The sequence below is a fragment of the Schistocerca gregaria genome, chromosome 2 (genome assembly GCF_023897955.1).
Source record: "Schistocerca gregaria isolate iqSchGreg1 chromosome 2, iqSchGreg1.2, whole genome shotgun sequence".
Taxonomy (NCBI): Eukaryota; Metazoa; Arthropoda; class Insecta; order Orthoptera; family Acrididae; genus Schistocerca; species Schistocerca gregaria.
In genome coordinates this window covers 1,016,600,389-1,016,618,919 of record NC_064921.1, presented here as the reverse complement: position 1 = coordinate 1,016,618,919, position 18,531 = coordinate 1,016,600,389, and the positions used below count along the sequence as shown (strand labels likewise).

The window sequence follows — 18,531 nt, the reverse complement described above, 5'->3', positions numbered from 1 at the left end:
CCAGAGCACCCTGGACCACATCGAGGGACCCAGTGCACTGAAATAATAGTCATTTGCCACGTCAGATGGCTCGTTGGTCTAGGGGTATGATTCCTGCTTTGGGTGCTTGAGGTCCCGGGTTCAAATCCCGGACGAGCCCTAGCGTTTTGTGCAAACTGGTCGCACGTGAGTGGCTGAGTCGACGCAAAATGCTCGGCGTCAGTATCAAATGAAATTCATATTTGATGTGAGCAATTGACACTGATCTGACGTGTGAAGGCGATTACGAAGGTTTTTGGGTACAGATGGTAGCAGATGCATGTTAGTATGTCTTGTTTTTAATGATAAAAAAGTGTTTCCGCCCGGGATCGACACGGGGACCTTCTGCGTGTTAGGCAGACGTGATAACCGCTACACCACGGAAACTACTTGTGTGCGCCTTACATTAGAGACAACTCGTGCTGGTGTTGTCATCGTTACTAAGAAATTAAATAAATGCGCTACTTGCAGAACAAAGGTACATGCAGAAGATCCTCACATGTCGTGGCTCACTGGAGTACAATACGACATAGGCAGGAAAATACTGTTCCCGCCCGGGATCGAACCGGGGACCTTCTGCGTGTGAAGCAGACGTGATAACCGCTACACTACGGAAACTGCGAACGGGAGGAGCCCATCTCCGTTCACTCGCAATTACCTCAGCCTCTCTCCCGTCCGTGAATGCACACGCGACAGTTCTTTTGACAGCCTGGAAACCATCACAGCCAAGGGCTCAAGAAGTCTTCGGGGTGCTCGAGAAGGTGTCTGCCGTAGCACCCCTAACGAAATAGCGGCGTTTCCCGCAGTCGTGATTGCAAATCATAGCAGCAAAAGCAATCACTTTCTTAGCAGCAGGGAGTGCGAGCCCAGCGGCAGCTCTACATGAAGGTACCAATAGCCCAGGGAGGCCGCCGACCGCGGGAATTCGCGCCGCCCCCATCCCGCCAGCCTACACGAGACTTTCCAGAGCACCCTGGACCACATCGAGGGACCCAGTGCACTGAAATAATAGTCATTTGCCACGTCAGATGGCTCGTTGGTCTAGGGGTATGATTCCTGCTTTGGGTGCTTGAGGTCCCGGGTTCAAATCCCGGACGAGCCCTAGCGTTTTGTGCAAACTGGTCGCACGTGAGTGGCTGAGTCGACGCAAAATGCTCGGCGTCAGTATCAAATGAAATTCATATTTGATGTGAGCAATTGACACTGATCTGACGTGTGAAGGCGATTACGAAGGTTTTTGGGTACAGATGGTAGCAGATGCATGTTAGTATGTCTTGTTTTTAATGATAAAAAAGTGTTTCCGCCCGGGATCGACACGGGGACCTTCTGCGTGTTAGGCAGACGTGATAACCGCTACACCACGGAAACTACTTGTGTGCGCCTTACATTAGAGACAACTCGTGCTGGTGTTGTCATCGTTACTAAGAAATTAAATAAATGCGCTACTTGCAGAACAAAGGTACATGCAGAAGATCCTCACATGTCGTGGCTCACTGGAGTACAATACGACATAGGCAGGAAAATACTGTTCCCGCCCGGGATCGAACCGGGGACCTTCTGCGTGTGAAGCAGACGTGATAACCGCTACACTACGGAAACTGCGAACGGGAGGAGCCCATCTCCGTTCACTCGCAATTACCTCAGCCTCTCTCCCGTCCGTGAATGCACACGCGACAGTTCTTTTGACAGCCTGGAAACCATCACAGCCAAGGGCTCAAGAAGTCTTCGGGGTGCTCGAGAAGGTGTCTGCCGTAGCACCCCTAACGAAATAGCGGCGTTTCCCGCAGTCGTGATTGCAAATCATAGCAGCAAAAGCAATCACTTTCTTAGCAGCAGGGAGTGCGAGCCCAGCGGCAGCTCTACATGAAGGTACCAATAGCCCAGGAAGGCCGCCGACCGCGGGAATTCGCGCCGCCCCCATCCCGCCAGCCTACACGAGACTTTCCAGAGCACCCTGGACCACATCGAGGGACCCAGTGCACTGAAATAATAGTCATTTGCCACGTCAGATGGCTCGTTGGTCTAGGGGTATGATTCCTGCTTTGGGTGCAGGAGGTCCCGGGTTCAAATCCCGGACGAGCCCTAGCGTTTTGTGCAAACTGGTCGCACGTGAGTGGCTGAGTCGACGCAAAATGCTCGGCGTCAGTATCAAATGAAATTCATATTTGGTGTGAGCAATTGACACTGATCTGACGTGTGAAGGCGATTACGAAGGTTTTTGGGTACAGATGGTAGCAGATGCATGTTAGTATGTCTTGTTTTTAATGATAAAAAAGTGTTTCCGCCCGGGATCGACACGGGGACCTTCTGCGTGTTAGGCAGACGTGATAACCGCTACACCACGGAAACTACTTGTGTGCGCCTTACATTAGAGACAACTCGTGCTGGTGTTGTCATCGTTACTAAGAAATTAAATAAATGCGCTACTTGCAGAACAAAGGTACATGCAGAAGATCCTCACATGTCGTGGCTCACTGGAGTACAATACGACATAGGCAGGAAAATACTGTTCCCGCCCGGGATCGAACCGGGGACCTTCTGCGTGTGAAGCAGACGTGATAACCGCTACACTACGGAAACTGCGAACGGGAGGAGTCCATCTCCGTTCACTCGCAATTACCTCAGCCTCTCTCCCGTCCGTGAATGCACACGCGACAGTTCTTTTGACAGCCTGGAAACCATCACAGCCAAGGGCTCAAGAAGTCTTCGGGGTGCTCGAGAAGGTGTCTGCCGTAGCACCCCTAACGAAATAGCGGCGTTTCCCGCAGTCGTGATTGCAAATCATAGCAGCAAAAGCAATCACTTTCTTAGCAGCAGGGAGTGCGAGCCCAGCGGCAGCTCTACATGAAGGTACCAATAGCCCAGGAAGGCCGCCGACCGCGGGAATTCGCGCCGCCCCCATCCCGCCAGCCTACACGAGACTTTCCAGAGCACCCTGGACCACATCGAGGGACCCAGTGCACTGAAATAATAGTCATTTGCCACGTCAGATGGCTCGTTGGTCTAGGGGTATGATTCCTGCTTTGGGTGCAGGAGGTCCCGGGTTCAAATCCCGGACGAGCCCTAGCGTTTTGTGCATACTGGTCGCACGTGAGTGGCTGAGTCGACGCAAAATGCTCGGCGTCAGTATCAAATGAAATTCATATTTGATGTGAGCAATTGACACTGATCTGACGTGTGAAGGCGATTACGAAGGTTTTTGGGTACAGATGGTAGCAGATGCATGTTAGTATGTCTTGTTTTTAATGATAAAAAAGTGTTTCCGCCCGGGATCGACACGGGGACCTTCTGCGTGTTAGGCAGACGTGATAACCGCTACACCACGGAAACTACTTGTGTGCGCCTTACATTAGAGACAACTCGTGCTGGTGTTGTCATCGTTACTAAGAAATTAAATAAATGCGCTACTTGCAGAACAAAGGTACATGCAGAAGATCCTCACATGTCGTGGCTCACTGGAGTACAATACGACATAGGCAGGAAAATACTGTTCCCGCCCGGGATCGAACCGGGGACCTTCTGCGTGTGAAGCAGACGTGATAACCGCTACACTACGGAAACTGCGAACGGGAGGAGTCCATCTCCGTTCACTCGCAATTACCTCAGCCTCTCTCCCGTCCGTGAATGCACACGCGACAGTTCTTTTGACAGCCTGGAAACCATCACAGCCAAGGGCTCAAGAAGTCTTCGGGGTGCTCGAGAAGGTGTCTGCCGTAGCACCCCTAACGAAATAGCGGCGTTTCCCGCAGTCGTGATTGCAAATCATAGTAGCAAAAGCAATCACTTTCTTAGCAGCAGGGAGTGCGAGCCCAGCTGCAGTAGCAAAAGCAATCACTTTCTTAGCAGCAGGGAGTGCGAGCCCAGCGGCAGCTCTACATGAAGGTACCAATAGCCCAGGAAGGCCGCCGACCGCGGGAATTCGCGCCGCCCCCATCCCGCCAGCCTACACGAGACTTTCCAGAGCACCCTGGACCACATCGAGGGACCCAGTGCACTGAAATAATAGTCATTTGCCACGTCAGATGGCTCGTTGGTCTAGGGGTATGATTCCTGCTTTGGGTGCAGGAGGTCCCGGGTTCAAATCCCGGACGAGCCCTAGCGTTTTGTGCAAACTGGTCGCACGTGAGTGGCTGAGTCGACGCAAAATGCTCGGCGTCAGTATCAAATGAAATTCATATTTGATGTGAGCAATTGACACTGATCTGACGTGTGAAGGCGGTTACGAAGGTTTTTGGGTACAGATGGTAGCAGATGCATGTTAGTATGTCTTGTTTTTAATGATAAAAAAGTGTTTCCGCCCGGGATCGACACGGGGACCTTCTGCGTGTTAGGCAGACGTGATAACCGCTACACCACGGAAACTACTTGTGTGCGCCTTACATTAGAGACAACTCGTGCTGGTGTTGTCATCGTTACTAAGAAATTAAATAAATGCGCTACTTGCAGAACAAAGGTACATGCAGAAGATCCTCACATGTCGTGGCTCACTGGAGTACAATACGACATAGGCAGGAAAATACTGTTCCCGCCCGGGATCGAACCGGGGACCTTCTGCGTGTGAAGCAGACGTGATAACCGCTACACTACGGAAACTGCGAACGGGAGGAGTCCATCTCCGTTCACTCGCAATTACCTCAGCCTCTCTCCCGTCCGTGAATGCACACGCGACAGTTCTTTTGACAGCCTGGAAACCATCACAGCCAAGGGCTCAAGAAGTCTTCGGGGTGCTCGAGAAGGTGTCTGCCGTAGCACCCCTAACGAAATAGCGGCGTTTCCCGCAGTCGTGATTGCAAATCATAGTAGCAAAAGCAATCACTTTCTTAGCAGCAGGGAGTGCGAGCCCAGCTGCAGTAGCAAAAGCAATCACTTTCTTAGCAGCAGGGAGTGCGAGCCCAGCGGCAGCTCTACATGAAGGTACCAATAGCCCAGGAAGGCCGCCGACCGCGGGAATTCGCGCCGCCCCCATCCCGCCAGCCTACACGAGACTTTCCAGAGCACCCTGGACCACATCGAGGGACCCAGTGCACTGAAATAATAGTCATTTGCCACGTCAGATGGCTCGTTGGTCTAGGGGTATGATTCCTGCTTTGGGTGCAGGAGGTCCCGGGTTCAAATCCCGGACGAGCCCTAGCGTTTTGTGCAAACTGGTCGCACGTGAGTGGCTGAGTCGACGCAAAATGCTCGGCGTCAGTATCAAATGAAATTCATATTTGATGTGAGCAATTGACACTGATCTGACGTGTGAAGGCGATTACGAAGGTTTTTGGGTACAGATGGTAGCAGATGCATGTTAGTATGTCTTGTTTTTAATGATAAAAAAGTGTTTCCGCCCGGGATCGACACGGGGACCTTCTGCGTGTTAGGCAGACGTGATAACCGCTACACCACGGAAACTACTTGTGTGCGCCTTACATTAGAGACAACTCGTGCTGGTGTTGTCATCGTTACTAAGAAATTAAATAAATGCGCTACTTGCAGAACAAAGGTACATGCAGAAGATCCTCACATGTCGTGGCTCACTGGAGTACAATACGACATAGGCAAGAAAATACTGTTCCCGCCCGGGATCGAACCGGGGACCTTCTGCGTGTGAAGCAGACGTGATAACCGCTACACTACGGAAACTGCGAACGGGAGGAGTCCATCTCCGTTCACTCGCAATTACCTCAGCCTCTCTCCCGTCCGTGAATGCACACGCGACAGTTCTTTTGACAGCCTGGAAACCATCACAGCCAAGGGCTCAAGAAGTCTTCGGGGTGCTCGAGAAGGTGTCTGCCGTAGCACCCCTAACGAAATAGCGGCGTTTCCCGCAGTCGTGATTGCAAATCATAGCAGCAAAAGCAATCACTTTCTTAGCAGCAGGGAGTGCGAGCCCAGCGGCAGCTTAGCAGCAGGGAGTGCGAGCCCAGCGGCAGCTCTACATGAAGGTACCAATAGCCCAGGAAGGCCGCCGACCGCGGGAATTCGCGCCGCCCCCATCCCGCCAGCCTACACGAGACTTTCCAGAGCACCCTGTACCACATCGAGGGACCCAGTGCACTGAAATAATAGTCATTTGCCACGTCAGATGGCTCGTTGGTCTAGGGGTATGATTCCTGCTTTGGGTGCAGGAGGTCCCGGGTTCAAATCCCGGACGAGCCCTAGCGTTTTGTGCAAACTGGTCGCACGTGAGTGGCTGAGTCGACGCAAAATGCTCGGCGTCAGTATCAAATGAAATTCATATTTGATGTGAGCAATTGACACTGATCTGACGTGTGAAGGCGGTTACGAAGGTTTTTGGGTACAGATGGTAGCAGATGCATGTTAGTATGTCTTGTTTTTAATGATAAAAAAGTGTTTCCGCCCGGGATCAACACGGGGACCTTCTGCGTGTTAGGCAGACGTGATAACCGCTACACCACGGAAACTACTTGTGTGCGCCTTACATTAGAGACAACTCGTGCTGGTGTTGTCATCGTTACTAAGAAATTAAATAAATGCGCTACTTGCAGAACAAAGGTACATGCAGAAGATCCTCACATGTCGTGGCTCACTGGAGTACAATACGACATAGGCAGGAAAATACTGTTCCCGCCCGGGATCGAACCGGGGACCTTCTGCGTGTGAAGCAGACGTGATAACCGCTACACTACGGAAACTGCGAACGGGAGGAGTCCATCTCCGTTCACTCGCAATTACCTCAGCCTCTCTCCCGTCCGTGAATGCACACGCGACAGTTCTTTTGACAGCCTGGAAACCATCACAGCCAAGGGCTCAAGAAGTCTTCGGGGTGCTCGAGAAGGTGTCTGCCGTAGCACCCCTAACGAAATAGCGGCGTTTCCCGCAGTCGTGATTGCAAATCATAGTAGCAAAAGCAATCACTTTCTTAGCAGCAGGGAGTGCGAGCCCAGCTGCAGTAGCAGAAGCAATCACTTTCTTAGCAGCAGGGAGTGCGAGCCCAGCGGCAGCTCTACATGAAGGTACCAATAGCCCAGGAAGGCCGCCGACCGCGGGAATTCGCGCCGCCCCCATCCCGCCAGCCTACACGAGACTTTCCAGAGCACCCTGGACCACATCGAGGGACCCAGTGCACTGAAATAATAGTCATTTGCCACGTCAGATGGCTCGTTGGTCTAGGGGTATGATTCCTGCTTTGGGTGCAGGAGGTCCCGGGTTCAAATCCCGGACGAGCCCTAGCGTTTTGTGCAAACTGGTCGCACGTGAGTGGCTGAGTCGACGCAAAATGCTCGGCGTCAGTATCAAATGAAATTCATATTTGATGTGAGCAATTGACACTGATCTGACGTGTGAAGGCGATTACGAAGGTTTTTGGGTACAGATGGTAGCAGATGCATGTTAGTATGTCTTGTTTTTAATGATAAAAAAGTGTTTCCGCCCGGGATCGACACGGGGACCTTCTGCGTGTTAGGCAGACGTGATAACCGCTACACCACGGAAACTACTTGTGTGCGCCTTACATTAGAGACAACTCGTGCTGGTGTTGTCATCGTTACTAAGAAATTAAATAAATGCGCTACTTGCAGAACAAAGGTACATGCAGAAGATCCTCACATGTCGTGGCTCACTGGAGTACAATACGACATAGGCAGGAAAATACTGTTCCCGCCCGGGATCGAACCGGGGACCTTCTGCGTGTGAAGCAGACGTGATAACCGCTACACTACGGAAACTGCGAACGGGAGGAGTCCATCTCCGTTCACTCGCAATTACCTCAGCCTCTCTCCCGTCCGTGAATGCACACGCGACAGTTCTTTTGACAGCCTGGAAACCATCACAGCCAAGGGCTCAAGAAGTCTTCGGGGTGCTCGAGAAGGTGTCTGCCGTAGCACCCCTAACGAAATAGCGGCGTTTCCCGCAGTCGTGATTGCAAATCATAGTAGCAAAAGCAATCACTTTCTTAGCAGCAGGGAGTGCGAGCCCAGCTGCAGTAGCAAAAGCAATCACTTTCTTAGCAGCAGGGAGTGCGAGCCCAGCGGCAGCTCTACATGAAGGTACCAATAGCCCAGGAAGGCCGCCGACCGCGGGAATTCGCGCCGCCCCCATCCCGCCAGCCTACACGAGACTTTCCAGAGCACCCTGGACCACATCGAGGGACCCAGTGCACTGAAATAATAGTCATTTGCCACGTCAGATGGCTCGTTGGTCTAGGGGTATGATTCCTGCTTTAGGTGCAGGAGGTCCCGGGTTCAAATCCCGGACGAGCCCTAGCGTTTTGTGCAAACTGGTCGCACGTGAGTGGCTGAGTCGACGCAAAATGCTCGGCGTCAGTATCAAATGAAATTCATATTTGATGTGAGCAATTGACACTGATCTGACGTGTGAAGGCGATTACGAAGGTTTTTGGGTACAGATGGTAGCAGATGCATGTTAGTATGTCTTGTTTTTAATGATAAAAAAGTGTTTCCGCCCGGGATCGACACGGGGACCTTCTGCGTGTTAGGCAGACGTGATAACCGCTACACCACGGAAACTACTTGTGTGCGCCTTACATTAGAGACAACTCGTGCTGGTGTTGTCATCGTTACTAAGAAATTAAATAAATGCGCTACTTGCAGAACAAAGGTACATGCAGAAGATCCTCACATGTCGTGGCTCACTGGAGTACAATACGACATAGGCAGGAAAATACTGTTCCCGCCCGGGATCGAACCGGGGACCTTCTGCGTGTGAAGCAGACGTGATAACCGCTACACTACGGAAACTGCGAACGGGAGGAGTCCAACTCCGTTCACTCGCAATTACCTCAGCCTCTCTCCCGTCCGTGAATGCACACGCGACAGTTCTTTTGACAGCCTGGAAACCATCACAGCCAAGGGCTCAAGAAGTCTTCGGGGTGCTCGAGAAGGTGTCTGCCGTAGCACCCCTAACGAAATAGCGGCGTTTCCCGCAGTCGTGATTGCAAATCATAGTAGCAAAAGCAATCACTTTCTTAGCAGCAGGGAGTGCGAGCCCAGCTGCAGTAGCAAAAGCAATCACTTTCTTAGCAGCAGGGAGTGCGAGCCCAGCGGCAGCTCTACATGAAGGTACCAATAGCCCAGGAAGGCCGCCGACCGCGGGAATTCGCGCCGCCCCCATCCCGCCAGCCTACACGAGACTTTCCAGAGCACCCTGGACCACATCGAGGGACCCAGTGCACTGAAATAATAGTCATTTGCCACGTCAGATGGCTTGTTGGTCTAGGGGTATGATTCCTGCTTTGGGTGCAGGAGGTCCCGGGTTCAAATCCCGGACGAGCCCTAGCGTTTTGTGCAAACTGGTCGCACGTGAGTGGCTGAGTCGACGCAAAATGCTCGGCGTCAGTATCAAATGAAATTCATATTTGATGTGAGCAATTGACACTGATCTGACGTGTGAAGGCGATTACGAAGGTTTTTGGGTACAGATGGTAGCAGATGCATGTTAGTATGTCTTGTTTTTAATGATAAAAAAGTGTTTCCGCCCGGGATCGACACGGGGACCTTCTGCGTGTTAGGCAGACGTGATAACCGCTACACCACGGAAACTACTTGTGTGCGCCTTACATTAGAGACAACTCGTGCTGGTGTTGTCATCGTTACTAAGAAATTAAATAAATGCGCTACTTGCAGAACAAAGGTACATGCAGAAGATCCTCACATGTCGTGGCTCACTGGAGTACAATACGACATAGGCAGGAAAATACTGTTCCCGCCCGGGATCGAACCGGGGACCTTCTGCGTGTGAAGCAGACGTGATAACCGCTACACTACGGAAACTGCGAACGGGAGGAGTCCATCTCCGTTCACTCGCAATTACCTCAGCCTCTCTCCCGTCCGTGAATGCACACGCGACAGTTCTTTTGACAGCCTGGAAACCATCACAGCCAAGGGCTCAAGAAGTCTTCGGGGTGCTCGAGAAGGTGTCTGCCGTAGCACCCCTAACGAAATAGCGGCGTTTCCCGCAGTCGTGATTGCAAATCATAGTAGCAAAAGCAATCACTTTCTTAGCAGCAGGGAGTGCGAGCCCAGCTGCAGTAGCAAAAGCAATCACTTTCTTAGCAGCAGGGAGTGCGAGCCCAGCGGCAGCTCTACATGAAGGTACCAATAGCCCAGGAAGGCCGCCGACCGCGGGAATTCGCGCCGCCCCCATCCCGCCAGCCTACACGAGACTTTCCAGAGCACCCTGGACCACATCGAGGGACCCAGTGCACTGAAATAATAGTCATTTGCCACGTCAGATGGCTCGTTGGTCTAGGGGTATGATTCCTGCTTTGGGTGCAGGAGGTCCCGGGTTCAAATCCCGGACGAGCCCTAGCGTTTTGTGCAAACTGGTCGCACGTGAGTGGCTGAGTCGACGCAAAATGCTCGGCGTCAGTATCAAATGAAATTCATATTTGATGTGAGCAATTGACACTGATCTGACGTGTGAAGGCGATTACGAAGGTTTTTGGGTACAGATGGTAGCAGATGCATGTTAGTATGTCTTGTTTTTAATGATAAAAAAGTGTTTCCGCCCGGGATCGACACGGGGACCTTCTGCGTTTTAGGCAGACGTGATAACCGCTACACCACGGAAACTACTTGTGTGCGCCTTACATTAGAGACAACTCGTGCTGGTGTTGTCATCGTTACTAAGAAATTAAATAAATGCGCTACTTGCAGAACAAAGGTACATGCAGAAGATCCTCACATGTCGTGGCTCACTGGAGTACAATACGACATAGGCAAGAAAATACTGTTCCCGCCCGGGATCGAACTGGGGACCTTCTGCGTGTGAAGCAGACGTGATAACCGCTACACTACGGAAACTGCGAACGGGAGGAGTCCATCTCCGTTCACTCGCAATTACCTCAGCCTCTCTCCCGTCCGTGAATGCACACGCGACAGTTCTTTTGACAGCCTGGAAACCATCACAGCCAAGGGCTCAAGAAGTCTTCGGGGTGCTCGAGAAGGTGTCTGCCGTAGCACCCCTAACGAAATAGCGGCGTTTCCCGCAGTCGTGATTGCAAATCATAGCAGCAAAAGCAATCACTTTCTTAGCAGCAGGGAGTGCGAGCCCAGCGGCAGCTCTACATGAAGGTACCAATAGCCCAGGAAGGCCGCCGACCGCGGGAATTCGCGCCGCCCCCATCCCGCCAGCCTACACGAGACTTTCCAGAGCACCCTGTACCACATCGAGGGACCCAGTGCACTGAAATAATAGTCATTTGCCACGTCAGATGGCTCGTTGGTCTAGGGGTATGATTCCTGCTTTGGGTGCAGGAGGTCCCGGGTTCAAATCCCGGACGAGCCCTAGCGTTTTGTGCAAACTGGTCGCACGTGAGTGGCTGAGTCGACGCAAAATGCTCGGCGTCAGTATCAAATGAAATTCATATTTGATGTGAGCAATTGACACTGATCTGACGTGTGAAGGCGGTTACGAATGTTTTTGGGTACAGATGGTAGCAGATGCATGTTAGTATGTCTTGTTTTTAATGATAAAAAAGTGTTTCCGCCCGGGATCGACACGGGGACCTTCTGCGTGTTAGGCAGACGTGATAACCGCTACACCACGGAAACTACTTGTGTGCGCCTTACATTAGAGACAACTCGTGCTGGTGTTGTCATCGTTACTAAGAAATTAAATAAATGCGCTACTTGCAGAACAAAGGTACATGCAGAAGATCCTCACATGTCGTGGCTCACTGGAGTACAATACGACATAGGCAGGAAAATACTGTTCCCGCCCGGGATCGAACCGGGGACCTTCTGCGTGTGAAGCAGACGTGATAACCGCTACACTACGGAAACTGCGAACGGGAGGAGTCCATCTCCGTTCACTCGCAATTACCTCAGCCTCTCTCCCGTCCGTGAATGCACACGCGACAGTTCTTTTGACAGCCTGGAAACCATCACAGCCAAGGGCTCAAGAAGTCTTCGGGGTGCTCGAGAAGGTGTCTGCCGTAGCACCCCTAACGAAATAGCGGCGTTTCCCGCAGTCGTGATTGCAAATCATAGTAGCAAAAGCAATCACTTTCTTAGCAGCAGGGAGTGCGAGCCCAGCTGCAGTAGCAGAAGCAATCACTTTCTTAGCAGCAGGGAGTGCGAGCCCAGCGGCAGCTCTACATGAAGGTACCAATAGCCCAGGAAGGCCGCCGACCGCGGGAATTCGCGCCGCCCCCATCCCGCCAGCCTACACGAGACTTTCCAGAGCACCCTGGACCACATCGAGGGACCCAGTGCACTGAAATAATAGTCATTTGCCACGTCAGATGGCTCGTTGGTCTAGGGGTATGATTCCTGCTTTGGGTGCAGGAGGTCCCGGGTTCAAATCCCGGACGAGCCCTAGCGTTTTGTGCAAACTGGTCGCACGTGAGTGGCTGAGTCGACGCAAAATGCTCGGCGTCAGTATCAAATGAAATTCATATTTGATGTGAGCAATTGACACTGATCTGACGTGTGAAGGCGATTACGAAGGTTTTTGGGTACAGATGGTAGCAGATGCATGTTAGTATGTCTTGTTTTTAATGATAAAAAAGTGTTTCCGCCCGGGATCGACACGGGGACCTTCTGCGTGTTAGGCAGACGTGATAACCGCTACACCACGGAAACTACTTGTGTGCGCCTTACATTAGAGACAACTCGTGCTGGTGTTGTCATCGTTACTAAGAAATTAAATAAATGCGCTACTTGCAGAACAAAGGTACATGCAGAAGATCCTCACATGTCGTGGCTCACTGGAGTACAATACGACATAGGCAGGAAAATACTGTTCCCGCCCGGGATCGAACCGGGGACCTTCTGCGTGTGAAGCAGACGTGATAACCGCTCCACTACGGAAACTGCGAACGGGAGGAGTCCATCTCCGTTCACTCGCAATTACCTCAGCCTCTCTCCCGTCCGTGAATGCACACGCGACAGTTCTTTTGACAGCCTGGAAACCATCACAGCCAAGGGCTCAAGAAGTCTTCGGGGTGCTCGAGAAGGTGTCTGCCGTAGCACCCCTAACGAAATAGCGGCGTTTCCCGCAGTCGTGATTGCAAATCATAGTAGCAAAAGCAATCACTTTCTTAGCAGCAGGGAGTGCGAGCCCAGCTGCAGTAGCAAAAGCAATCACTTTCTTAGCAGCAGGGAGTGCGAGCCCAGCGGCAGCTCTACATGAAGGTACCAATAGCCCAGGAAGGCCGCCGACCGCGGGAATTCGCGCCGCCCCCATCCCGCCAGCCTACACGAGACTTTCCAGAGCACCCTGGACCACATCGAGGGACCCAGTGCACTGAAATAATAGTCATTTGCCACGTCAGATGGCTCGTTGGTCTAGGGGTATGATTCCTGCTTTAGGTGCAGGAGGTCCCGGGTTCAAATCCCGGACGAGCCCTAGCGTTTTGTGCAAACTGGTCGCACGTGAGTGGCTGAGTCGACGCAAAATGCTCGGCGTCAGTATCAAATGAAATTCATATTTGATGTGAGCAATTGACACTGATCTGACGTGTGAAGGCGATTACGAAGGTTTTTGGGTACAGATGGTAGCAGATGCATGTTAGTATGTCTTGTTTTTAATGATAAAAAAGTGTTTCCGCCCGGGATCGACACGGGGACCTTCTGCGTGTTAGGCAGACGTGATAACCGCTACACCACGGAAACTACTTGTGTGCGCCTTACATTAGAGACAACTCGTGCTGGTGTTGTCATCGTTACTAAGAAATTAAATAAATGCGCTACTTGCAGAACAAAGGTACATGCAGAAGATCCTCACATGTCGTGGCTCACTGGAGTACAATACGACATAGGCAGGAAAATACTGTTCCCGCCCGGGATCGAACCGGGGACCTTCTGCGTGTGAAGCAGACGTGATAACCGCTACACTACGGAAACTGCGAACGGGAGGAGTCCAACTCCGTTCACTCGCAATTACCTCAGCCTCTCTCCCGTCCGTGAATGCACACGCGACAGTTCTTTTGACAGCCTGGAAACCATCACAGCCAAGGGCTCAAGAAGTCTTCGGGGTGCTCGAGAAGGTGTCTGCCGTAGCACCCCTAACGAAATAGCGGCGTTTCCCGCAGTCGTGATTGCAAATCATAGTAGCAAAAGCAATCACTTTCTTAGCAGCAGGGAGTGCGAGCCCAGCTGCAGTAGCAAAAGCAATCACTTTCTTAGCAGCAGGGAGTGCGAGCCCAGCGGCAGCTCTACATGAAGGTACCAATAGCCCAGGAAGGCCGCCGACCGCGGGAATTCGCGCCGCCCCCATCCCGCCAGCCTACACGAGACTTTCCAGAGCACCCTGGACCACATCGAGGGACCCAGTGCACTGAAATAATAGTCATTTGCCACGTCAGATGGCTCGTTGGTCTAGGGGTATGATTCCTGCTTTGGGTGCAGGAGGTCCCGGGTTCAAATCCCGGACGAGCCCTAGCGTTTTGTGCAAACTGGTCGCACGTGAGTGGCTGAGTCGACGCAAAATGCTCGGCGTCAGTATCAAATGAAATTCATATTTGATGTGAGCAATTGACACTGATCTGACGTGTGAAGGCGATTACGAAGGTTTTTGGGTACAGATGGTAGCAGATGCATGTTAGTATGTCTTGTTTTTAATGATAAAAAAGTGTTTCCGCCCGGGATCGACACGGGGACCTTCTGCGTGTTAGGCAGACGTGATAACCGCTACACCACGGAAACTACTTGTGTGCGCCTTACATTAGAGACAACTCGTGCTGGTGTTGTCATCGTTACTAAGAAATTAAATAAATGCGCTACTTGCAGAACAAAGGTACATGCAGAAGATCCTCACATGTCGTGGCTCACTGGAGTACAATACGACATAGGCAGGAAAATACTGTTCCCGCCCGGGATCGAACCGGGGACCTTCTGCGTGTGAAGCAGACGTGATAACCGCTACACTACGGAAACTGCGAACGGGAGGAGTCCATCTCCGTTCACTCGCAATTACCTCAGCCTCTCTCCCGTCCGTGAATGCACACGCGACAGTTCTTTTGACAGCCTGGAAACCATCACAGCCAAGGGCTCAAGAAGTCTTCGGGGTGCTCGAGAAGGTGTCTGCCGTAGCACCCCTAACGAAATAGCGGCGTTTCCCGCAGTCGTGATTGCAAATCATAGTAGCAAAAGCAATCACTTTCTTAGCAGCAGGGAGTGCGAGCCCAGCTGCAGTAGCAAAAGAAATCACTTTCTTAGCAGCAGGGAGTGCGAGCCCAGCGGCAGCTCTACATGAAGGTACCAATAGCCCAGGAAGGCCGCCGACCGCGGGAATTCGCGCCGCCCCCATCCCGCCAGCCTACACGAGACTTTCCAGAGCACCCTGGACCACATCGAGGGACCCAGTGCACTGAAATAATAGTCATTTGCCACGTCAGATGGCTCGTTGGTCTAGGGGTATGATTCCTGCTTTGGGTGCAGGAGGTCCCGGGTTCAAATCCCGGACGAGCCCTAGCGTTTTGTGCAAACTGGTCGCACGTGAGTGGCTGAGTCGACGCAAAATGCTCGGCGTCAGTATCAAATGAAATTCATATTTGATGTGAGCAATTGACACTGATCTGACGTGTGAAGGCGATTACGAAGGTTTTTGGGTACAGATGGTAGCAGATGCATGTTAGTATGTCTTGTTTTTAATGATAAAAAAGTGTTTCCGCCCGGGATCGACACGGGGACCTTCTGCGTGTTAGGCAGACGTGATAACCGCTACACCACGGAAACTACTTGTGTGCGCCTTACATTAGAGACAACTCGTGCTGGTGTTGTCATCGTTACTAAGAAATTAAATAAATGCGCTACTTGCAGAACAAAGGTACATGCAGAAGATCCTCACATGTCGTGGCTCACTGGAGTACAATACGACATAGGCAGGAAAATACTGTTCCCGCCCGGGATCGAACCGGGGACCTTCTGCGTGTGAAGCAGACGTGATAACCGCTACACTACGGAAACTGCGAACGGGAGGAGTCCATCTCCGTTCACTCGCAATTACCTCAGCCTCTCTCCCGTCCGTGAATGCACACGCGACAGTTCTTTTGACAGCCTGGAAACCATCACAGCCAAGGGCTCAAGAAGTCTTCGGGGTGCTCGAGAAGGTGTCTGCCGTAGCACCCCTAACGAAATAGCGGCGTTTCCCGCAGTCGTGATTGCAAATCATAGTAGCAAAAGCAATCACTTTCTTAGCAGCAGGGAGTGCGAGCCCAGCTGCAGTAGCAAAAGCAATCACTTTCTTAGCAGCAGGGAGTGCGAGCCCAGCGGCAGCTCTACATGAAGGTACCAATAGCCCAGGAAGGCCGCCGACCGCGGGAATTCGCGCCGCCCCCATCCCGCCAGCCTACACGAGACTTACCAGAGCACCCTGGACCACATCGAGGGACCCAGTGCACTGAAATAATAGTCATTTGCCACGTCAGATGGCTCGTTGGTCTAGGGGTATGATTCCTGCTTTGGGTGCAGGAGGTCCCGGGTTCAAATCCCGGACGAGCCCTAGCGTTTTGTGCAAACTGGTCGCACGTGAGTGGCTGAGTCGACGCAAAATGCTCGGCGTCAGTATCAAATGAAATTCATATTTGATGTGAGCAATTGACACTGATCTGACGTGTGAAGGCGATTACGAAGGTTTTTGGGTACAGATGGTAGCAGATGCATGTTAGTATGTCTTGTTTTTAATGATAAAAAAGTGTTTCCGCCCGGGATCGACACGGGGACCTTCTGCGTGTTAGGCAGACGTGATAACCGCTACACCACGGAAACTACTTGTGTGCGCCTTACATTAGAGACAACTCGTGCTGGTGTTGTCATCGTTACTAAGAAATTAAATAAATGCGCTACTTGCAGAACAAAGGTACATGCAGAAGATCCTCACATGTCGTGGCTCACTGGAGTACAATACGACATAGGCAGGAAAATACTGTTCCCGCCCGGGATCGAACCGGGGACCTTCTGCGTGTGAAGCAGACGTGATAACCGCTACACTACGGAAACTGCGAACGGGAGGAGTCCATCTCCGTTCACTCGCAATTACCTCAGCCTCTCTCCCGTCCGTGAATGCACACGCGACAGTTCTTTTGACAGCCTGGAAACCATCACAGCCAAGGGCTCAAGAAGTCTTCGGGGTGCTCGAGAAGGTGTCTGCCGTAGCACCCCTAACGAAATAGCGGCGTTTCCCGCAGTCGTGATTGCAAATCATAGCAGCAAAAGCAATCACTTTCTTAGCAGCAGGGAGTGCGAGCCCAGCGGCAGCTCTACATGAAGGTACCAATAGCCCAGGAAGGCCGCCGACCGCGGGAATTCGCGCCGCCCCCATCCCGCCAGCCTACACGAGACTTTCCAGAGCACCCTGGACCACATCGAGGGACCCAGTGCACTGAAATAATAGTCATTTGCCACGTCAGATGGCTCGTTGGTCTAGGGGTATGATTCCTGCTTTGGGTGCAGGAGGTCCCGGGTTCAAATCCCGGACGAGCCCTAGCGTTTTGTGCAAACTGGTCGCACGTGAGTGGCTGAGTCGACGCAAAATGCTCGGCGTCAGTATCAAATGAAATTCATATTTGATGTGAGCAATTGACACTGATCTGACGTGTGAAGGCGGTTACGAAGGTTTTTGGGTACAGATGGTAGCAGATGCATGTTAGTATGTCTTGTTTTTAATGATAAAAAAGTGTTTCCGCCCGGGATCGACACGGGGACCTTCTGCGTGTTAGGCAGACGTGATAACCGCTACACCACGGAAACTACTTGTGTGCGCCTTACATTAGAGACAACTCGTGCTGGTGTTGTCATCGTTACTAAGAAATTAAATAAATGCGCTACTTGCAGAACAAAGGTACATGCAGAAGATCCTCACATGTCGTGGCTCACTGGAGTACAATACGACATAGGCAGGAAAATACTGTTCCCGCCCGGGATCGAACCGGGGACCTTCTGCGTGTGAAGCAGACGTGATAACCGCTACACTACGGAAACTGCGAACGGGAGGAGTCCATCTCCGTTCACTCGCAATTACCTCAGCCTCTCTCCCGTCCGTGAATGCACACGCGACAGTTCTTTTGACAGCCTGGAAACCATCACAGCCAAGGGCTCAAGAAGTCTTCGGGGTGCTCGAGAAGGTGTCTGCCGTAGCACCCCTAACGAAATAGCGGCGTTTCCCGCAGTCGTGATTGCAAATCATAGTAGCAAAAGCAATCACTTTCTTAGCAGCAGGGAGTGCGAGCCCAGCTGCAGTAGCAAAAGCAATCACTTTCTTAGCAGCAGGGAGTGCGAGCCCAGCGGCAGCTCTACATGAAGGTACCAATAGCCCAGGAAGGCCGCCGACCGCGGGAATTCGCGCCGCCCCCATCCCGCCAGCCTACACGAGACTTTCCAGAGCACCCTGGACCACATCGAGGGACCCAGTGCACTGAAATAATAGTCATTTGCCACGTCAGATGGCTCGTTGGTCTAGGGGTATGATTCCTGCTTTGGGTGCAGGAGGTCCCGGGTTCAAATCCCGGACGAGCCCTAGCGTTTTGTGCAAACTGGTCGCACGTGAGTGGCTGAGTCGACGCAAAATGCTCGGCGTCAGTATCAAATGAAATTCATATTTGATGTG

General features: G+C 52.0%; 55 non-coding genes across 55 annotated transcripts; 19 read left to right on the top strand and 36 right to left on the bottom strand.

Moving 5' to 3' along the window:
• Window positions 1–67: 67 nt before the first annotated feature.
• Window positions 68–139, top strand: Trnap-ugg (transfer RNA proline (anticodon UGG)). Its single transcript has one exon. It is a non-coding gene; the product is annotated as a tRNA-Pro (tRNA).
• Window positions 140–332: 193 nt separating this feature from the next.
• On the bottom strand, window positions 333–405 carry Trnav-aac (transfer RNA valine (anticodon AAC)). Its single transcript has one exon. It is a non-coding gene; the product is annotated as a tRNA-Val (tRNA).
• Window positions 406–563: 158 nt separating this feature from the next.
• Trnav-cac (transfer RNA valine (anticodon CAC)) lies at window positions 564–636 on the bottom strand. Its single transcript has one exon. It is a non-coding gene; the product is annotated as a tRNA-Val (tRNA).
• Window positions 637–1,048: 412 nt separating this feature from the next.
• Window positions 1,049–1,120, top strand: Trnap-ugg (transfer RNA proline (anticodon UGG)). The gene has a single exon. It is a non-coding gene; the product is annotated as a tRNA-Pro (tRNA).
• A 193-nt stretch (window positions 1,121–1,313) lies between these two features.
• On the bottom strand, window positions 1,314–1,386 carry Trnav-aac (transfer RNA valine (anticodon AAC)). Its single transcript has one exon. It is a non-coding gene; the product is annotated as a tRNA-Val (tRNA).
• A 158-nt stretch (window positions 1,387–1,544) lies between these two features.
• Trnav-cac (transfer RNA valine (anticodon CAC)) lies at window positions 1,545–1,617 on the bottom strand. The gene has a single exon. It is a non-coding gene; the product is annotated as a tRNA-Val (tRNA).
• Window positions 1,618–2,029: 412 nt separating this feature from the next.
• Trnap-ugg (transfer RNA proline (anticodon UGG)) lies at window positions 2,030–2,101 on the top strand. Its single transcript has one exon. It is a non-coding gene; the product is annotated as a tRNA-Pro (tRNA).
• A 193-nt stretch (window positions 2,102–2,294) lies between these two features.
• Trnav-aac (transfer RNA valine (anticodon AAC)) lies at window positions 2,295–2,367 on the bottom strand. Its single transcript has one exon. It is a non-coding gene; the product is annotated as a tRNA-Val (tRNA).
• A 158-nt stretch (window positions 2,368–2,525) lies between these two features.
• Trnav-cac (transfer RNA valine (anticodon CAC)) lies at window positions 2,526–2,598 on the bottom strand. The gene has a single exon. It is a non-coding gene; the product is annotated as a tRNA-Val (tRNA).
• Window positions 2,599–3,010: 412 nt separating this feature from the next.
• Window positions 3,011–3,082, top strand: Trnap-ugg (transfer RNA proline (anticodon UGG)). Its single transcript has one exon. It is a non-coding gene; the product is annotated as a tRNA-Pro (tRNA).
• Window positions 3,083–3,275: 193 nt separating this feature from the next.
• Window positions 3,276–3,348, bottom strand: Trnav-aac (transfer RNA valine (anticodon AAC)). Its single transcript has one exon. It is a non-coding gene; the product is annotated as a tRNA-Val (tRNA).
• Window positions 3,349–3,506: 158 nt separating this feature from the next.
• On the bottom strand, window positions 3,507–3,579 carry Trnav-cac (transfer RNA valine (anticodon CAC)). The gene has a single exon. It is a non-coding gene; the product is annotated as a tRNA-Val (tRNA).
• A 463-nt stretch (window positions 3,580–4,042) lies between these two features.
• Trnap-ugg (transfer RNA proline (anticodon UGG)) lies at window positions 4,043–4,114 on the top strand. The gene has a single exon. It is a non-coding gene; the product is annotated as a tRNA-Pro (tRNA).
• Window positions 4,115–4,307: 193 nt separating this feature from the next.
• Trnav-aac (transfer RNA valine (anticodon AAC)) lies at window positions 4,308–4,380 on the bottom strand. The gene has a single exon. It is a non-coding gene; the product is annotated as a tRNA-Val (tRNA).
• A 158-nt stretch (window positions 4,381–4,538) lies between these two features.
• On the bottom strand, window positions 4,539–4,611 carry Trnav-cac (transfer RNA valine (anticodon CAC)). The gene has a single exon. It is a non-coding gene; the product is annotated as a tRNA-Val (tRNA).
• Window positions 4,612–5,074: 463 nt separating this feature from the next.
• Window positions 5,075–5,146, top strand: Trnap-ugg (transfer RNA proline (anticodon UGG)). The gene has a single exon. It is a non-coding gene; the product is annotated as a tRNA-Pro (tRNA).
• A 193-nt stretch (window positions 5,147–5,339) lies between these two features.
• On the bottom strand, window positions 5,340–5,412 carry Trnav-aac (transfer RNA valine (anticodon AAC)). The gene has a single exon. It is a non-coding gene; the product is annotated as a tRNA-Val (tRNA).
• A 158-nt stretch (window positions 5,413–5,570) lies between these two features.
• Trnav-cac (transfer RNA valine (anticodon CAC)) lies at window positions 5,571–5,643 on the bottom strand. Its single transcript has one exon. It is a non-coding gene; the product is annotated as a tRNA-Val (tRNA).
• Window positions 5,644–6,087: 444 nt separating this feature from the next.
• On the top strand, window positions 6,088–6,159 carry Trnap-ugg (transfer RNA proline (anticodon UGG)). The gene has a single exon. It is a non-coding gene; the product is annotated as a tRNA-Pro (tRNA).
• Window positions 6,160–6,352: 193 nt separating this feature from the next.
• Window positions 6,353–6,425, bottom strand: Trnav-aac (transfer RNA valine (anticodon AAC)). Its single transcript has one exon. It is a non-coding gene; the product is annotated as a tRNA-Val (tRNA).
• Window positions 6,426–6,583: 158 nt separating this feature from the next.
• Trnav-cac (transfer RNA valine (anticodon CAC)) lies at window positions 6,584–6,656 on the bottom strand. The gene has a single exon. It is a non-coding gene; the product is annotated as a tRNA-Val (tRNA).
• Window positions 6,657–7,119: 463 nt separating this feature from the next.
• Window positions 7,120–7,191, top strand: Trnap-ugg (transfer RNA proline (anticodon UGG)). The gene has a single exon. It is a non-coding gene; the product is annotated as a tRNA-Pro (tRNA).
• A 193-nt stretch (window positions 7,192–7,384) lies between these two features.
• On the bottom strand, window positions 7,385–7,457 carry Trnav-aac (transfer RNA valine (anticodon AAC)). Its single transcript has one exon. It is a non-coding gene; the product is annotated as a tRNA-Val (tRNA).
• A 158-nt stretch (window positions 7,458–7,615) lies between these two features.
• On the bottom strand, window positions 7,616–7,688 carry Trnav-cac (transfer RNA valine (anticodon CAC)). Its single transcript has one exon. It is a non-coding gene; the product is annotated as a tRNA-Val (tRNA).
• A 463-nt stretch (window positions 7,689–8,151) lies between these two features.
• Window positions 8,152–8,223, top strand: Trnal-uag (transfer RNA leucine (anticodon UAG)). Its single transcript has one exon. It is a non-coding gene; the product is annotated as a tRNA-Leu (tRNA).
• Window positions 8,224–8,416: 193 nt separating this feature from the next.
• Window positions 8,417–8,489, bottom strand: Trnav-aac (transfer RNA valine (anticodon AAC)). The gene has a single exon. It is a non-coding gene; the product is annotated as a tRNA-Val (tRNA).
• Window positions 8,490–8,647: 158 nt separating this feature from the next.
• Trnav-cac (transfer RNA valine (anticodon CAC)) lies at window positions 8,648–8,720 on the bottom strand. The gene has a single exon. It is a non-coding gene; the product is annotated as a tRNA-Val (tRNA).
• Window positions 8,721–9,183: 463 nt separating this feature from the next.
• Window positions 9,184–9,255, top strand: Trnap-ugg (transfer RNA proline (anticodon UGG)). The gene has a single exon. It is a non-coding gene; the product is annotated as a tRNA-Pro (tRNA).
• A 193-nt stretch (window positions 9,256–9,448) lies between these two features.
• Window positions 9,449–9,521, bottom strand: Trnav-aac (transfer RNA valine (anticodon AAC)). The gene has a single exon. It is a non-coding gene; the product is annotated as a tRNA-Val (tRNA).
• A 158-nt stretch (window positions 9,522–9,679) lies between these two features.
• Trnav-cac (transfer RNA valine (anticodon CAC)) lies at window positions 9,680–9,752 on the bottom strand. Its single transcript has one exon. It is a non-coding gene; the product is annotated as a tRNA-Val (tRNA).
• A 463-nt stretch (window positions 9,753–10,215) lies between these two features.
• Trnap-ugg (transfer RNA proline (anticodon UGG)) lies at window positions 10,216–10,287 on the top strand. The gene has a single exon. It is a non-coding gene; the product is annotated as a tRNA-Pro (tRNA).
• A 193-nt stretch (window positions 10,288–10,480) lies between these two features.
• Window positions 10,481–10,553, bottom strand: Trnaf-aaa (transfer RNA phenylalanine (anticodon AAA)). Its single transcript has one exon. It is a non-coding gene; the product is annotated as a tRNA-Phe (tRNA).
• A 158-nt stretch (window positions 10,554–10,711) lies between these two features.
• On the bottom strand, window positions 10,712–10,784 carry Trnav-cac (transfer RNA valine (anticodon CAC)). The gene has a single exon. It is a non-coding gene; the product is annotated as a tRNA-Val (tRNA).
• A 412-nt stretch (window positions 10,785–11,196) lies between these two features.
• On the top strand, window positions 11,197–11,268 carry Trnap-ugg (transfer RNA proline (anticodon UGG)). The gene has a single exon. It is a non-coding gene; the product is annotated as a tRNA-Pro (tRNA).
• Window positions 11,269–11,461: 193 nt separating this feature from the next.
• On the bottom strand, window positions 11,462–11,534 carry Trnav-aac (transfer RNA valine (anticodon AAC)). The gene has a single exon. It is a non-coding gene; the product is annotated as a tRNA-Val (tRNA).
• Window positions 11,535–11,692: 158 nt separating this feature from the next.
• Window positions 11,693–11,765, bottom strand: Trnav-cac (transfer RNA valine (anticodon CAC)). The gene has a single exon. It is a non-coding gene; the product is annotated as a tRNA-Val (tRNA).
• Window positions 11,766–12,228: 463 nt separating this feature from the next.
• Window positions 12,229–12,300, top strand: Trnap-ugg (transfer RNA proline (anticodon UGG)). The gene has a single exon. It is a non-coding gene; the product is annotated as a tRNA-Pro (tRNA).
• A 193-nt stretch (window positions 12,301–12,493) lies between these two features.
• Trnav-aac (transfer RNA valine (anticodon AAC)) lies at window positions 12,494–12,566 on the bottom strand. The gene has a single exon. It is a non-coding gene; the product is annotated as a tRNA-Val (tRNA).
• A 158-nt stretch (window positions 12,567–12,724) lies between these two features.
• Trnav-cac (transfer RNA valine (anticodon CAC)) lies at window positions 12,725–12,797 on the bottom strand. The gene has a single exon. It is a non-coding gene; the product is annotated as a tRNA-Val (tRNA).
• Window positions 12,798–13,260: 463 nt separating this feature from the next.
• Trnal-uag (transfer RNA leucine (anticodon UAG)) lies at window positions 13,261–13,332 on the top strand. The gene has a single exon. It is a non-coding gene; the product is annotated as a tRNA-Leu (tRNA).
• Window positions 13,333–13,525: 193 nt separating this feature from the next.
• On the bottom strand, window positions 13,526–13,598 carry Trnav-aac (transfer RNA valine (anticodon AAC)). Its single transcript has one exon. It is a non-coding gene; the product is annotated as a tRNA-Val (tRNA).
• A 158-nt stretch (window positions 13,599–13,756) lies between these two features.
• Window positions 13,757–13,829, bottom strand: Trnav-cac (transfer RNA valine (anticodon CAC)). Its single transcript has one exon. It is a non-coding gene; the product is annotated as a tRNA-Val (tRNA).
• Window positions 13,830–14,292: 463 nt separating this feature from the next.
• Trnap-ugg (transfer RNA proline (anticodon UGG)) lies at window positions 14,293–14,364 on the top strand. Its single transcript has one exon. It is a non-coding gene; the product is annotated as a tRNA-Pro (tRNA).
• Window positions 14,365–14,557: 193 nt separating this feature from the next.
• Window positions 14,558–14,630, bottom strand: Trnav-aac (transfer RNA valine (anticodon AAC)). Its single transcript has one exon. It is a non-coding gene; the product is annotated as a tRNA-Val (tRNA).
• Window positions 14,631–14,788: 158 nt separating this feature from the next.
• Window positions 14,789–14,861, bottom strand: Trnav-cac (transfer RNA valine (anticodon CAC)). Its single transcript has one exon. It is a non-coding gene; the product is annotated as a tRNA-Val (tRNA).
• A 463-nt stretch (window positions 14,862–15,324) lies between these two features.
• Window positions 15,325–15,396, top strand: Trnap-ugg (transfer RNA proline (anticodon UGG)). Its single transcript has one exon. It is a non-coding gene; the product is annotated as a tRNA-Pro (tRNA).
• Window positions 15,397–15,589: 193 nt separating this feature from the next.
• On the bottom strand, window positions 15,590–15,662 carry Trnav-aac (transfer RNA valine (anticodon AAC)). The gene has a single exon. It is a non-coding gene; the product is annotated as a tRNA-Val (tRNA).
• A 158-nt stretch (window positions 15,663–15,820) lies between these two features.
• Window positions 15,821–15,893, bottom strand: Trnav-cac (transfer RNA valine (anticodon CAC)). Its single transcript has one exon. It is a non-coding gene; the product is annotated as a tRNA-Val (tRNA).
• A 463-nt stretch (window positions 15,894–16,356) lies between these two features.
• Window positions 16,357–16,428, top strand: Trnap-ugg (transfer RNA proline (anticodon UGG)). The gene has a single exon. It is a non-coding gene; the product is annotated as a tRNA-Pro (tRNA).
• Window positions 16,429–16,621: 193 nt separating this feature from the next.
• On the bottom strand, window positions 16,622–16,694 carry Trnav-aac (transfer RNA valine (anticodon AAC)). Its single transcript has one exon. It is a non-coding gene; the product is annotated as a tRNA-Val (tRNA).
• A 158-nt stretch (window positions 16,695–16,852) lies between these two features.
• On the bottom strand, window positions 16,853–16,925 carry Trnav-cac (transfer RNA valine (anticodon CAC)). Its single transcript has one exon. It is a non-coding gene; the product is annotated as a tRNA-Val (tRNA).
• A 412-nt stretch (window positions 16,926–17,337) lies between these two features.
• On the top strand, window positions 17,338–17,409 carry Trnap-ugg (transfer RNA proline (anticodon UGG)). The gene has a single exon. It is a non-coding gene; the product is annotated as a tRNA-Pro (tRNA).
• Window positions 17,410–17,602: 193 nt separating this feature from the next.
• Trnav-aac (transfer RNA valine (anticodon AAC)) lies at window positions 17,603–17,675 on the bottom strand. The gene has a single exon. It is a non-coding gene; the product is annotated as a tRNA-Val (tRNA).
• Window positions 17,676–17,833: 158 nt separating this feature from the next.
• Trnav-cac (transfer RNA valine (anticodon CAC)) lies at window positions 17,834–17,906 on the bottom strand. The gene has a single exon. It is a non-coding gene; the product is annotated as a tRNA-Val (tRNA).
• Window positions 17,907–18,369: 463 nt separating this feature from the next.
• On the top strand, window positions 18,370–18,441 carry Trnap-ugg (transfer RNA proline (anticodon UGG)). The gene has a single exon. It is a non-coding gene; the product is annotated as a tRNA-Pro (tRNA).
• Window positions 18,442–18,531: the final 90 nt, after the last annotated feature.